Below are 15,636 nucleotides of genomic sequence, written 5' to 3' on the forward strand. Positions count from 1 at the left end.
CCGAGAGGGATGTGACAACTACCTCATTGTCGAAATTTGGACATGTGTCAAACCACTGTGATTCGGTATCTTAAGTTTAAATCCAGCACTACTCGAGGCTGATGCTGAATTCTCAAATTGATCAGTTGAGCCAGATGCGTCGGAAGACATGGTGTCAAGCCAAACTTGTTTAACTTTCTTCTTGCCTCTTTTTCCCATGCATAAAGATGTCAAATCAGAATCATATAACTTTTTCACGTATTGTTTTCACGTTATCACCAGTCCGATTAATAGGTTATATCACCACTTCACCTTTATTTCCCTGAAGAGCAAAGAAACACTACCACCTACACCACCGCCATCTTGGCCCTCCCGTGTGTGTGTGTGTGTGTGTGTCAGAGCCTGCAGTTGCTGTGTGACGCGCGTTCGCTGCGGGCGTATAGTGACGAGCTGGACGCGCTCTGAGAGAAGGCCGTTAAAATCGATTCCCTATTTTCGTTTTCGAAACTTGTGTTGGTTGATCTGATCGATTGTGCAATAAGTGACAGCCCTCTGACATGCTTAATCTTTGATAGGCAGACGCGTGATAACAGCTCGACCGTGAGTGAAACCTAAGCGCTTGCGCACGGATGGGCGGGTGACATTCATTTTCGGTTTACGTTTTCGGCTGTTTTTTTTTTATTTCGGCCCGAAACCGATAATGCCATTTTCGGCTGAACATTTTCGGCGGCAGCAATTTCGGTGCACCCCTAACTACTGCCCCTTTATTTCTATGGTACGCTTTCTCAAAGCACGTCCTTGCACCCCTAATCACTCTGCCCTATTCATACTCCCCTTTGGTTCTCCCAAAATTCTCCCGATTCTTCTCATTCAGAATCGGTGCTGCTACAACAGCATCGTCGTCAATCAAGCTCCTGTGCAGATGGTCTTCATCAGAAGACTATATAAGATGCAATGCTCAAACCGTCAGGAATGCTCAGCAAGCTCATGCAAGTAATTTCAAAGGTACATTCTTAATTCAAACTACTGGTGGGGTTTCATACGCTTTAATTCCCAATTCTACCGAACTCAGGGCCTAAGCAACCCTTCTAACTCCACGGGTTAAGGGTCCTCACGCGCGGTCTTCATGCACCCCAGTCTAACGTGACTCTCTATACTGAACCTCAGAACTAAACCACATTATACATTACTCACATCCTCTTTTGCTAACACTAAAGATAACTTTGTTACTTAACAAGCGTCAGGTAAGTTTACAGCATATCATAAACCCCTTATACTAAATCTCCTGCGGTAAGTATACTATCTATACAAACTTCTGGTTGTGGCGGCACTTTCCCATACTTATTTTATTTCGGAGCCTAGGCAGCTTATCAAGGCTAACTCGCGCACCCACACCATCTTCTCCACACCAAGGGCTTACGTGGCTCCCTTTTCATGACCTATGTGGCTTCTCGCACACTAGCCTATCAGGGGCTCTTTCACAGCCAACTTGGCCTTTCTCTTACCTCGGCAGTATACACGGCCTACGCGGCTTTTTGTGCTCCCACCTAACGTTGGCAGTCTTTCATGGCCTACGCGTCTTTCTGTCTTTTACAGCCTACGTGGCATTACTCGCAACTCTTTAGGCCAGTAGTTCCCAAAGTGGGTGCCGTGACAACTGGCTAGGGGTGCCACAGAATCTCAGTATTTTTCCAATTTAAACAACCTAAAATAACTATTGTACCATATAATAAAACTAACATATGAGCATGTCCAAATGAAAATAAATAAGCAAAAAAACACTGATATATTTCACACAGATTTAAAGTTTCAATATTTATTTGCCGCCAATTGGACTGTTCTCAGGAGAGAATCGCCCTGCCCGCTCCGCTCAATTCCGCCCCTTTGTATTGGTGCCCGCTCAATTTTATATTTTATGCAGAGATTGACAGGATAGGGCAAAGATGGATACATTTATTTGTTTAAACAAAAGTTTAAACAAAAGAAAAGCAGAAATGTCACAGCCCAGAAGACCGACGGACCGACGGACATCAACTTGGAACCACCACCATCCCAAAAAAAATCAGGCAGTTCTAGGGTTCGGTGTCGTTTTTTTTTTTTTCGATACCGGTGCCAAATTGATACTTTTAAAATGGTACCGGTGAAAAAAAGAGAGCTTCAAAACGATGGTGAATGATATTAAAAAACAGTTTTTTTTTGTTGAAAAAATTAAATACAAATTTTTTTAATTGAATATATTAAAATTAAGTATATATATATATATATATTATATATATGTGTGTGTGTGTGTGTGTGTGTGTGTGTGTGTGTGTGTGTGTGTGTGTGTGTGTGTGTGTGTGTGTGTGTGTGAGAGTGTGTGTGTGTGTGTGTGTGTGTGAGAGAGTGTGAGAGTGTGTGAGAGAGAGTGTGTGTGAGAGTGTACATGTACACACAGTGGGGAGAACAAGTATTTGATACACTGCCGATTTTGCCGGTTTTCCCACTTACAAAGCATGTAGAAGTCTGTAATGTTTATCATAGGTACTCTTCAACTGTGAGAGACGGAATCTAAAACAAAAATCCAGAAAATCACATTGCATGATTTTTAAATAATTTATTTGCATTTTATTGCATGACATAAGTATTTGACACATCAGAAAAGCAGAACTTAATATTTGGTACAATTTGGTTTTATTAACCTTTTCTTTAGCAGGGGGTGCTGATTCCAGCACAACAGTCGTTGACCGCAAGAAGAGTGCGGATGAGCGTTTGGAAGCGTGTGTTGGAGTAACACGCTTATAGGACTTAACATTTTGTGTTTTGTTTATTTATTTTTCAACAATAAATATGGCTGAGCATCTCATTCTTACAAGTCAAGACGGATCAGCATCACCACAAAGGTACAAGAGCATCCTCAACAAAAACAACGAAGGATGTTTTACCAGCACACAACTGTTAAATAAATCGTATTCATACATTCTCTTGCCTCCTGAGTCTTTCTGGTATAGAAATAGGTAATTATCCTCATTTCAGCAGTTCTAACATATAACAAACTATAAACAGCACTATGTAAGTAGTGTAAGTCCTCATTCTGAATTCATACAGTGTGATAGCGTTGTGTTATAAATCTACATTTGTTAATCACTGATAATAATCACTGATGCTCATATCTCATGTTCATGTGTAGACATGGGGAAAGAAACGACTCTCGTTCCTCAGAACTACAGAAATAGAAATAGCTTGTCATCATGACGTGCATTTATTAATGGTCATTTTAACATTTACTGTTGTACATTTACTGCTACTGCTAACAGGGAGCTGTCAGCTGTGTTCTCTGGTACTAGTTCTGCATACATTAGTTCCAGTGAGTCAGTCCCTGTGTTAGTTCCTGTGTGTCAGTTACGGTGTGTTAGTTACAGTGTGTTAGTTACAGTGTGTTACTTACGGTGTGTTAGTTACGGTGTGTTAGTTACGGTGTGTCAGTTACGGTGTGTTAGTTACAGTGTGTTAGTTACAGTGTGTTAGTTACGGTGTGTTAGTTCCTGTGTGTTAGTTACGGTGTGTTAGTTCCTGTGTGTTACTTACGGTGTGTTAGTTACGGTGTGTTAGTTCCTGTGTGTTAGTTACGGTGTGTTAGTTCCTGTGTGTTACTTACGGTGTGTTATTACGGTGTGTTAGTTCCTGTGTGTTAGTTACAGTGTGTTAGTTACAGTGTGTTACTTACGGTGTGTTAGTTACGGTGTGTTAGTTACGGTGTGTCAGTTACGGTGTGTTAGTTACAGTGTGTTAGTTACGGTGTGTTAGTTACAGTGTGTTAGTTACGGTGTGTTAGTTACGGTGTGTTAGTTACGGTGTGTTAGTTCCTGTGTGTTACTTACGGTGTGTTAGTTACGGTGTGTTAGTTCCTGTGTGTTAGTTACAGTGTGTTAGTTACGGTGTGTTAGTTCCTGTGTGTTAGTTACGGTGTGTCAGTTACGGTGTGTTAGTTACAGTGTGCTAGTTACGGTGTGTTAGTTCCTGTGTGTTACTTACGGTGTGTTAGTTACGGTGTGTTAGTTCCTGTGTGTTAGTTACGGTGTGTTAGTTCCTGTGTGTTACTTACGGTGTGTTATTACGGTGTGTTAGTTCCTGTGTGTTAGTTACAGTGTGTTAGTTACGGTGTGTTAGTTCCTGTGTGTTAGTTACAGTGTGTTAGTTACGGTGTGTTAGTTCCTGTGTGTTAGTTCCTGTGTGTTACTTACGGTGTGTTAGTTCCTGTGTGTTAGTTACAGTGTGTTAGTTACGGTGTGTTAGTTACAGTGTGTTAGTTCCTGTGTGTTAGTTCCTGTGTGTTACTTACGGTGTGTTAGTTACGGTGTGTTAGTTCCTGTGTGTTAGTTACAGTGTGTTAGTTACGGTGTGTTAGTTCCTGTGTGTTAGTTCCTGTGTGTTACTTACGGTGTGTTAGTTCCTGTGTGTTACTTACGGTGTGTTATTACGGTGTGTTAGTTCCTGTGTGTTAGTTCCTGTGTGTTAGTTACAGTGTGTTAGTTACGGTGTGTTAGTTACGGTGTGTTAGTTCCTGTGTGTTAGTTCCTGTGTGTTACTTACGGTGTGTTAGTTACGGTGTGTTAGTTCCTGTGTGTTAGTTACAGTGTGTTAGTTACGGTGTGTTAGTTCCTGTGTGTTAGTTACGGTGTGTTAGTTCCTGTGTGTTACTTACGGTGTGTTAGTTACGGTGTGTTAGTTCCTGTGTGTTAGTTACAGTGTGTTAGTTACGGTGTGTTAGTTCCTGTGTGTTAGTTACGGTGTGTTAGTTCCTGTGTGTTAGTTCCTGTGTGTTACTTACGGTGTGTTAGTTACGGTGTGTTAGTTCCTGTGTGTTACTTACGGTGTGTTAGTTCCTGTGTGTTAGTTACAGTGTGTTAGTTACGGTGTGTTAGTTACGGTGTGTTAGTTCCTGTGTGTTAGTTACGGTGTGTTAGTTACGGTGTGTTAGTTACAGTGTGTTAGTTACGGTGTGTTAGTTCCTGTGTGTTAGTTACAGTGTGTTAGTTACAGTGTGTTAGTTACGGTGTGTTAGTTCCTGTGTGTTAGTTACGGTGTGTTAGTTACAGTGTGTTAGTTACGGTGTGTTAGTTCCTGTGTGTTAGTTACAGTGTGTTAGTTACAGTGTGTTAGTTACGGTGTGTTAGTTCCTGTGTGTTACTTACGGTGTGTTAGTTATGGTGTGTTAGTTCCTGTGTGTCAGTTACGGTGTGTTAGTTACAGTGTGTTATTTACGGTGTGTTAGTTCCTGTGTGTTACTTACGGTGTGTTAGTTACGGTGTGTTAGTTCCTGTGTGTTCCTAGCTCTATCGTTTGGTCTGTTTCAACCCTCTGTTCAGTTCAGTTCTCTGTCTGGTGTCTTTAGTGTTTAAAGGCCCCCTGAAATCAAAATTTTAGTGTTTTAGCTTTTAGTATGAATATGTTAGGCTTAAGGTTATGAATAAGCTGGTGTGTTCAAAAACAATGACAAAATTCGCATTTAGGAGATAAGCATTCAAACCTTATATCACAGATTTTTATGACTTCAGCTTCTCATCACATCTTCTGTCCAATCAAATACTCTCTAGAACACATGTGTCAAACACAAGGCCGTATCCGGCCCGCCCTGTCATTTCATGTGGCCCGCGCGAGCTCAAAAGGCATATGATTGTCTTAAAATAAAGTGTTTTACAGCGTACATTGACCAAAAACTACATCCCCACAATGCATGTCAATTCTGTGACCCGCGAAATGACGTCATCTTGCCGCTAGATAGCAGTGTTTTCATATCGGCGACGCGTTTAACTAGTGGTGGAGTTGAGAAAGAGCTAAATAACCCCAAAATGTCCAAAAAGAGAAAAATTGATGCAGAGGGAAGGCAATTTAAAGAACGATGGGAAAGTGAACACATGTTTGTACTTCAAGGAGAAAAACCGGTATGTCTTCTGTGTGGCGAGGCAGTGTCGGTAATGAAGGAATACAATTTACGTTGGCATTTTGACACCAAACACGGAGCGAAGTATGCTAACTCTAGTCTCCAAGAAAAACATCAAATTGTCCAAGAATTGAAAGGCAGACTGCAGTCGCAGCAAAATATGTTCACAAAAGCCACAGCAAAAAATTATGCAGCCGTGAAAGCTAGCTTTATTGTGGCTGAAGAAATCGCCCGCGCTTCCAAGTGTTTTTCAGAGGGAGCATTTTTAAAGAGGAGCATGCTAAAGGTATGTGAGCAGGTGTGCCCCGACCAGATACAGACTTTTAAAAATGTCAGTTTGTCAAGAAACACCATCGCAGACCGAGTTAAGGAACTGGCAGGCAATCTGACAACACAGCTGGCCGAAGAGACACGCAGTTACCAGACTTTTTCATTAGCTGTTGATGAAAGTACAGACAACACGGATACAGCGCAACTATCCATTTTTATAAGAGGCGTGAAAGCAGACTTCACTATCAGTGAGGAGCTCTTGGATGTAGCTGCAATGCATGGGACGACGAAGTGGAAGGACATTTTTGATGCGATGGAGAGGTCCGTAAGTAAAACTAAATTACCTTGGGAAAAGTTGGTGGGGCTAACTACCAATCGCGCACCTGCAATGTGTGGAGAAAAAGCAGGCTTGGTTGGACTAGTGAAGGAGAAAATGCAAAAAAGTAACTGCCACACACCTCTGATAACTTATCATTGCATTATCCACCAAGAAGCTCTGTGTGGAAAGGTTCTGGAACTGGATGATATAATGATGATGATGATGATGCATATTATTTGTAATGCGCTTTTCTCCAACCCAAAGCGCTACACAGTATAGTAAACATAATATAAGATACAATAATAAAAACAGAAAAATCTGACAAAGAAAAACACTTCAAAGAAAATAAGCATTTTTAAAAAGAAGGGTCTTTAGAGACCTCTTAAAGCAGTCCAGAGTTGGGGAATTTTTAATCGCAAAAGGAAGTTTATTCCACAACCGTGGGGTGGTAACCGTAAAGGAGCGTCCACCCATCGACTTTAATTTGAATGTGGGCTGCTGAAGAGTAGAAGAGTCAGACGAGCGGAGAGAACGATTTGGAATGTAAGGAGCAACTAGATCACAAAGGTATTCCGGTGCTATCCCATGAATGGCTTTATATGTTAAAATCAAGATTTTAAAATCGATACGTGCCGTTACTGGAAGCCAATGGAGTTCATAAAGAACAGGGGAAATATGCTGCTGTACAGTTGTATGTGTTAATACACATGAGACGGAGTTTTGGATATACTGTAATTTCTTAATATGTTTATCAGGGAGACCAGAGTAGGCTATAGTGCATTACAGTAATCCAGTCTCGACGTGATAAATGCATGGATAAGCTTTTCCGCATCTGGCAGGGATATAAAAGGCCGAATTCTGGCAATATTTTTTAGATGAAAAAAAGCTGATTTGGAAACCAATTTGATATGGGCATCAAAAGACAAATGTGAATCAAAAATAACACCTAAATTTCGCACCTGTGATGCTGGGGCCAGTAAATCAGAATCAGTGATCAGATTTTGATAGTTAAACTTGTGCAAGGCTGTCGGCATACCAACAATTAGAAATTCTGTTTTTGATTCATTTCGTTTAAGATAATTGGCATGCATCCATAACTTTATTTCTTCCATACATGCACTCAGAGCTGTGATTGCAAGATTAGGATCCGGGAGTGTATTAACATAGATCTGTGTGTCATCAGCGTAACAATGAAACCCCAGACCGTATTTTCTAATAATGTCACCAAGTGGGAGCATATAAATGCAGAACAAAGTCGGCCCTAGCACTGACCCCTGCGGGACACCCTGTTGAACTAATGTGGCCTCAGATTTATTTTTCCCCATGCAAACATACTGAGAACGATCTGCTAAATAGGACTCAAACCATTTGAACACAACACCAGAGATGCCTAACAACACACGCAACCTGTTAAGAAGGAGGATGTGACATATAGTGTCAAAAGCTGCGCTAATGTCTAGCAGGACTAGAATGCTGCAAGCACCAGTGTCAGCGGAAACAAGTAGGTCGTTGGTGACCCTTACAAGTGCAGTCTCAGTGCTGTGTCCAGATCTGAAACCAGACTGAAACGGTTCCAATAAGTTGTTATTGGACAGATATTGCTGTAACTGACCAACAACAACTCGTTCGAGAACCTTTGCCACAAAGGGCAGGTTCGCAATAGGCCTGTAGTTAGCTAAATTTTGAGCATCACAGCCAGTTTTTTTTAGAACAGGTGTGATAGCAGCCACCTTAAGGGCCGGAGGAACCTGGCCAGTGGCTAGGGAGTTGTTAATAATTACAGTGATGAAAGGGCAGACATGTGGTAAACACTTTTTTAGAACCTCAGTAGGCAAGGGGTCAAGAAAGCACGTGGATGAACTCATAGTCATGATCAATTTAAAAACATTGTCTACATTGACAGTAGCAAAGTTCAAAAGGGCAGTAGAAGGTGAGTTTTTTAAGTAAGACTCACTAGTCAGCAAAGGAGAGTCAAAGGAGATGGAGCAATAAATACTCTGAACTTTCTCTGTAAAATATTTGTTAAAATTATTACACATCTCATCAGAAGGACAGACAGTTTTCTTTTGAGATTTGAGAAGGCTATCAATTGTCTTAAATAACGTCCTAGGATTAGCAGCACCTTTATTGATAACATGAGAGTAATATGCCTCTCTGCTAGACTTCAAAGCAAGATGATACTGCAGCTGGTGTTGTTCAAACATTAATTTGTGTACGGTGAGGCCTGATTTTTTATACAACCCCTATATTTATAATGACCACAGTCGTGAAAACAGTGAACTTCATTCGAGCGCGTGGCCTGAATCACCGCCAGTTCCAGCTGTTTTTAAAGGAGGTGGGCTCGGAGCATGGAGATGTGCCGTACCATACAGAAGTAAGGTGGCTGAGTAGGAGCGCGGTCCTCAAACGATTTTTTGAGCTGAGGGAAGAAATTGCGCTTTTCATGCAAAGTAAAGGAAAACCCTTGCATGAACTGTCTGATCCAAACTGGCTGTGTGACTTTGCTATGTTGTGTGACCTAGCGGAGCATCTCGCCCAACTGAATCAGAGGCTGCAGGGACGCAAATAAGTCATCACGCAGATGTCCGACATGATCACAGCTTTCCAGCGTAAACTGCACATGTGGAAGTCCCAGCTGGAACAGGATAATCTTGCCCACTTTCCTGTCTGTCAGAGCATCTCCGCCTCAGTCTCTGGTGCTTTTTCATGCGCTCGGTTGGCTACCAAAGTGAACCGGTTAATTAATGAATTTGATCGGCGCTTCTCTGACTTTAAAACACAGCACCCAGGCTTTGCCATCTTTGCCAATCCTTTCGCCGCTGACGTTGACAGTGCACCCCATCTCCTTCAGATGGAGTTAATAGAACTTCAAAGCAATAGTGGCCTGAGAGCAAAGTTCCAGGATGTTGCAATCGAGGACTTTTACCACCTACTGCCCCCTGCTTTGATGCCACAGCTCCGGCTTCATGCTGCCCGTGTTCTGTCCATGTTTGGGAGCACCTACCTGTGCGAACAGATGTTTTCAATAATGAATCTAAACAAGACCAAGCACAGATCACGCATCAACGATGACAACCTCCATGCTGTTTTACGGATTGCTACAGCACAAGACCTAAAGCCAGACATTGACGGACTGACCAGAGGAAAACGGTGTCAGACATCCAGCCAGAAAACAAATAGGTAAGCATTTTTATAAACCTGAATTGCAAATATATAAACAAATATGTCAACCGAATAAGTACAGTGTAATATGTGTGAAATGTAATGGTTGAGCTTGAATTTTGTTTGTGTTTGTTATTTTCAGAACATGAAATGGATGAGGATGGTGTGGAATATGGTGTAGGTAGGCTATAGGGTGATAAATGATCTTTGGTGTGTTGAGGTCAAGAAGCATCCCCTCATCAACTTCACTCAGAACTTGACCAATATAGTTGTGAACATACTATTTTGTGTATGAAGCAATGTATTCAGTGTGTTTACAGGTGTATGTGTCCATGCAGCAAAATGTTTACTGTAAACAAAACCACATCGCATTAGTTGGATTGGACATGCCATCTGCAAGGCTGTTTGTAGCCTTTTGTTTTTGTAAAATGCCACATCTGTCACACATGTTCTTAGCATCTCACACTTACTGTATGTGTTAGACCATAGTTCTGCCCCTCTCAACTGTGACAAAGTTTTGAACAAAGTTGATTTAATAACTTTTGTGTTTAATGATATTTGTCATTGTTATTCACTTGAAAAGTATAATATTTGAATGATGGAGTAATGCAGGTTTCTTAACCTGATAAATTAAAGGGATTTATGTTATAATAACACAGAGAAATGTGCTTGCATATATTTTACATTTATGGGAATGCATTTGCTGTATTTGTACACTTGAATAAATAATTATCAAATAATTTTATAATAATAGTTTGTTACATTTATATAGCACTTTTCTAGGTACTTAAAGCGCTTTACATTGAAGGGGGAATCACCTCAACCACCACTAATGTGCAGCATCCATTTGGATGACAAACGCAGAGAGAGTTATTTAAAGGGATAGTTCACCCAAAAATGAAAATTCTGTGATCATTTACTCTCCCTCAAGTTGTTCCAAACCTGTATGACTTTCTTTCTTCTGCTATACACAAAAGAAGATATTTTAAAGAAGGTTGGTAATTAAACAGTTGCTGGTCCCCATTGACTTCCATAGTATATATTTTTTCCTACTATGGAAGTCAGTGGGGTCCATCAGACATTTGGTTACCGACTTTCTTCAAAATATCTTCTTTTGTGTTCAGCAGAAGAAAGAAAGTCATACAGGTTTGGAACAACTTGAGGGAGAGTAAATGATCACATAATTTTCATTTTTGGGTGAACTATCCCCACCATTGCTACATTTACACAGTTTTATAGTTACAACTGGCCCTTTGAGGCCAACCATAATGCTGATGTGGCCCAGGGTGAAAATGAGTTTGACACCCCTGCTCTAGAATGTAAAGTGCCCCGCCCCCAATGCTATAAATCCACCTAGCCAAAGCGACCGATGACACGTCACGGAGCAATATGGGTTTTTGCCAGGGTCGATATTGTCCATGCCAACTCGAGGCACGGATGTACCTAACACACATACACTCACCTAAAGGATTGTTAGGAACACCTGTTCAATTTCTCATTAATGCAATTATCTAATCAACCAATCACATGGCAGTTGCTTCAATGCATTTAGGGGTGTGGTCCTGGTCAAGACAATCTCCTGAACTCCAAACTGAATGTCAGAATGGGAAAGAAAGGTGATTTAAGCAATTTTGAGCGTGGCATGGTTGTTGGTGCCAGACGGGCCGGTCTGAGTATTTCACAATCTGCTCAGTTACTGGGATTTTCACGCACAACCATTTCTAGGGTTTACAAAGAATGGTGTGAAAAGGGAAAAACATCCAGTATGCGGCAGTCCTGTGGGCGAAAATGCCTTGTTGATGCTAGAGGTCAGAGGAGAATGGGCCGACTGATTCAAGCTGATAGAAGAGCAACTTTGACTGAAATAACCACTCATTACAACCGAGGTATGCAGCAAAGCATTTGTGAAGCCACAACACGCACAACCTTGAGGCGGATACCACTCCGGGTACCACTCATCTCCACTACAAATAGGAAAAAGAGGCTAAAATTGGTATCACGTATCACCAAAATTGGACAGTTGAAGACTGGAAAAATGTTGCCTGGTCTGATGAGTCTCGATTTCTGTTGAGACATTCAGATGGTAGAGTCAGAATTTGGCGTAAATAGAATGAGAACATGGATCCATCATGCCTTGTTACCACTGTGCAGGCTGGTGGTGGTGGTGTAATGGTGTGGGGGATGTTTTCTTGGCACACTTTAGGCCCCTTAGTGCCAATTGGGCATCGTTTAAATGCCACGGCCTACCTGAGCATTGTTTCTGACCATGTCCATCCCCTTATGACCACCATGTACCCATCCTCTGATGGCTACTTCCAGCAAGGCAAGGCAAGGCAAGGCAAGGCAAGGCAAGGCAAGTTTATTTATATAGCACATTTCATACACAATGGCAATTCAAAGTGCTTTACATAGAAGAAATTAAAATAATGAAAAGAAATAAGAATAATTAAAACAGTTTAGAAAAATAAAATAAAATACAGTACTTAAAAATAAAGAATATTATTATAAATCTTTCCTTCAAAGGAATCCCTTAAGACTTAAATCTTTCAACTTTCTTTTAACCTTCAATCTTCTTACGACTTCCATCTATCAACTTTCCTTTAACTTTCTTTTCTCCCTCATTTACTCACACGTTCTTTTTACTTTCTTTAGCACTGCGTTCACATTCTTTCTCAGACGAAAACTTTAAGCAGGATAATGCACCATGTCACAAAGCTCGAATCATTTCAAATTGGTTTCTTGAACATGACAATGAGTTCACTGTACTAAAATGGCCCCCACAGTCACCAGATCTCAACCCAATAGAGCATCTTTGGGATGTGGTGGAACGGGAGCTTCGTGCCCTGGATGTGCATCCCACAAATCTCCATCAACTGCAAGATGCTATCCTATCAATATGGGCCAACATTTCTAAAGAATGCTTTCAGCACCTTGTTGAATCAATGCCACGTAGAATTAAGGCAGTTCTGAAGGCGAAAGGGGGTCAAACACAGTATTAGTATGGTGTTCCTGATAATCCTTTAGGTGAGTGTAAATAAAACATCTCCAGTTAACTAGAAGGGCATTCGTTCGTTTGGCAAATCGAGCGTTCTAGCGCTGAAATGTGTTGTTTTTTAACTCAAGCTGAGCGCTCGTAGCCGCTGCGATCGGTGGTGCGGATACAGTGTTCACTCGTGGCTCACACAGTCTTCACACGGACGCCCACTTTAATCTATCGCCGTCGCAGACTTTCTATTCGTTCCGGTGAAATCACAAAACAAAATGCAAACAAATGTGTCCCTGATTGATATACAACCACTGATTAACATATTCGGTTTTGATGAGGAAAAAAAAACTATACGAGTGTGCGGATTAGAACCTGATCAGAACCCTATTGGCTATTTGAAAAGGGGGAGGGGCCATTCAATATGTCCCACCTTAGCTTCCTGTTTTAGAGGAAATTACGTCAACGAATCATACACAGCTGCGCGTTCCAAGGCACTTCAGCGGGCCTTTAAAGGAACCGTATGTAAGATTGTGGCCAAAACTGGTACTGCAATCACTTTCAAATGACTGTAGAGCGGTGTATCCCCTCCCCCTGACTCCAGGATGCCAGATAGGCTGCAGGATCCAGCAGGAATGTCGGCTGCTACAAGGAGCTTCCAATGGCAAGTGACGAGTCCTACACAGTAAGGTTTTTTTTCGGACTTTGTCATGACGTATTTCGGATTCATAACGAGGTCTTTTAGGTTTCATAACGTTAGACATGTTTTATCCGACACGTTTGTAGTTGCAGCTGTGGTAACTCAGACCTGGCAACCCGGATGCCGAAACACTACTGACTTCGTGATTGGTAGATAGGTGGAAGGTGGAGCTTCAGGCCAAAACACAAGATGACAACATCAACATCAGTTGAGCGCTGCAACTTCACTTTTAAATGACAATATCCTGGCCGGACTACTGTTGTCAGTGATATAAGTATTTGAAATGAACATGATTTATTAATGTCTAGTGACATATCAGGGCCATTTTATGATTAATTGAAATATATTTCTTACATACGGTTCCTTTAAGGTTGGTTCTGTTAGTTCTACAGTGTCCATCTCTTTTGTTTTTCATTTGTTTAATAAAGTCTGATTGCTGCACACAGATCCTCCACTTTACAGGAACCCGTGACAAGAACATTCTCAGATCTTCAGTTAACAGGGAACGTTCTGTCAAGGTTCTCTCAAAGTTATGAACAAACGTTCCTCCAGTAACTTTAACAGAACGTTTGTTCAAAGTTATCTGGTCTTTAATAATGTTTTCAAAACGTTATACATTATACGTCATTCATGGAATGTTTTTGTCTATTTTATTTGAGATGTTGCTACTTGTTTCAGAACACTCAGAAGTAACATTTCAATAATGTTTGACGAATGATCAAATGAAATGTTCCCATAACGTGCATAAACCCCAAAAAAGTTTGAAAAATGTTTAAAAAATAATAATATTTTAATGGGACATTTTGAACGTTCAGAAAACATTCAGAAATAACGTTTTCATAACTTAATGGGAATGTTAGCAAACATTTCTAGAAAATATTTTGGTTAGCTTTTTTTAAAATCAAAACTTCAATTCACATTAGTCAATGCAATTTGAACAAACATGAACAAGTGTAATTTTATTAATTAACTGAGAAAAACAAACTAAAAGTCCATGAAAATGAAATTGTGACAGTCACATGTTCTCCTTTTGTCTTTCCCGCCACTCGTTTCTTATCCTCAGTTACCGTCATTATGAGTTCTGTGTTTCAGCTGCGTTTAATTATCATATCTTTTGTGTATCATATTTGTTGTGTTTGCTTCATAAGTTGTACCCTCACAGTCACTCTTGGCTCATCGTCTATATGTCAGAGGTTGTGTTTTGTTTTCCTGCCAGTTTGGAATATTAAAGCCTTTTGACTCTTATCTTCATCTCAGTTGTGTTTCCTGAAACCTTGTGTGACATGAACTTTTAAACTTTTTTTTTTAAGTCTTCATAAATGCTGTAATAATATACTGCTCATTGTTAGTTAGCTAATGCATGAACATATAGGGGACATTTTAACAAATTCGAATTAAATTAAAGTGCTTCATACAATAATTATAAGTAGAAATATCTTTAGTGAATCTGATTTTGTATGAACATTTGTTTTTGTTTATAGCTCTCGTCACCATAGCAACGGTAGTAATCATAGCAGTATGAACAGCAGCAGCTCTGCACAGGAAGTGAGAGGAGAGAAGTTGTGAAGATGCAACAGGTTATGATGAGGCCTTGTTTACTCAGTGTCATAACAACCCGACTGACAACACAACAGTAGTAACGTCAATGAAGCGTTTGTCCAGTACTCTAAACTCTACATGTACTGTTTTTCATGAGATATGAGATTGTGAGAAGCCTGGAAACATATATCAGTTGTATGATGTATCTGATAATTATTTAATGTACTTGACGTGGGTAATGACTGCTAGGATTTGATGTGCTGTAATATAAATAAAAGAAAATTCACTGTAATACATTGAAGAGTTAATGTTTTACTGCAATGAGAATTTGGGAGCAATGCATTGGATGAAAATAACGTCACAATGCAGCAAATCTTAGTCATCACTACACAGGCGTCATTTTGTAGACTGAACAGACCTGGATATGTTCTTTTTTGTGAGATTGATGGTATAATTTTGTAAGCAGCTGACACATGTAGTTCTCGGAAACTTTGACATTCAACTTTCCAAAATTAGTTTTTCCAACTCCAGTCTGACTGTTCCTCTCTAGAGTTAGATTTTGGTGCACTGCTTATTTCACGTGACGGTCCACATACAGTACATGTGATCTGTGACGAGAGAAAGCCGTAGCATATAGTGGATGAAGGATGAATCAGGAATCATGGCCGTCAGTGATGTATAGATAAACAGGTGATTTAGAGGAGAAGGATGAATCAGGAATCATGATTCATAAACAGGTTCCCTCTTCTTCTAAACACACTGAA

The sequence above is a fragment of the Leuciscus leuciscus genome, assembly GCF_965113295.1.
Source record: "Leuciscus leuciscus genome assembly, chromosome: 25".
NCBI classification, from domain to species: Eukaryota; Metazoa; Chordata; class Actinopteri; order Cypriniformes; family Leuciscidae; genus Leuciscus; species Leuciscus leuciscus.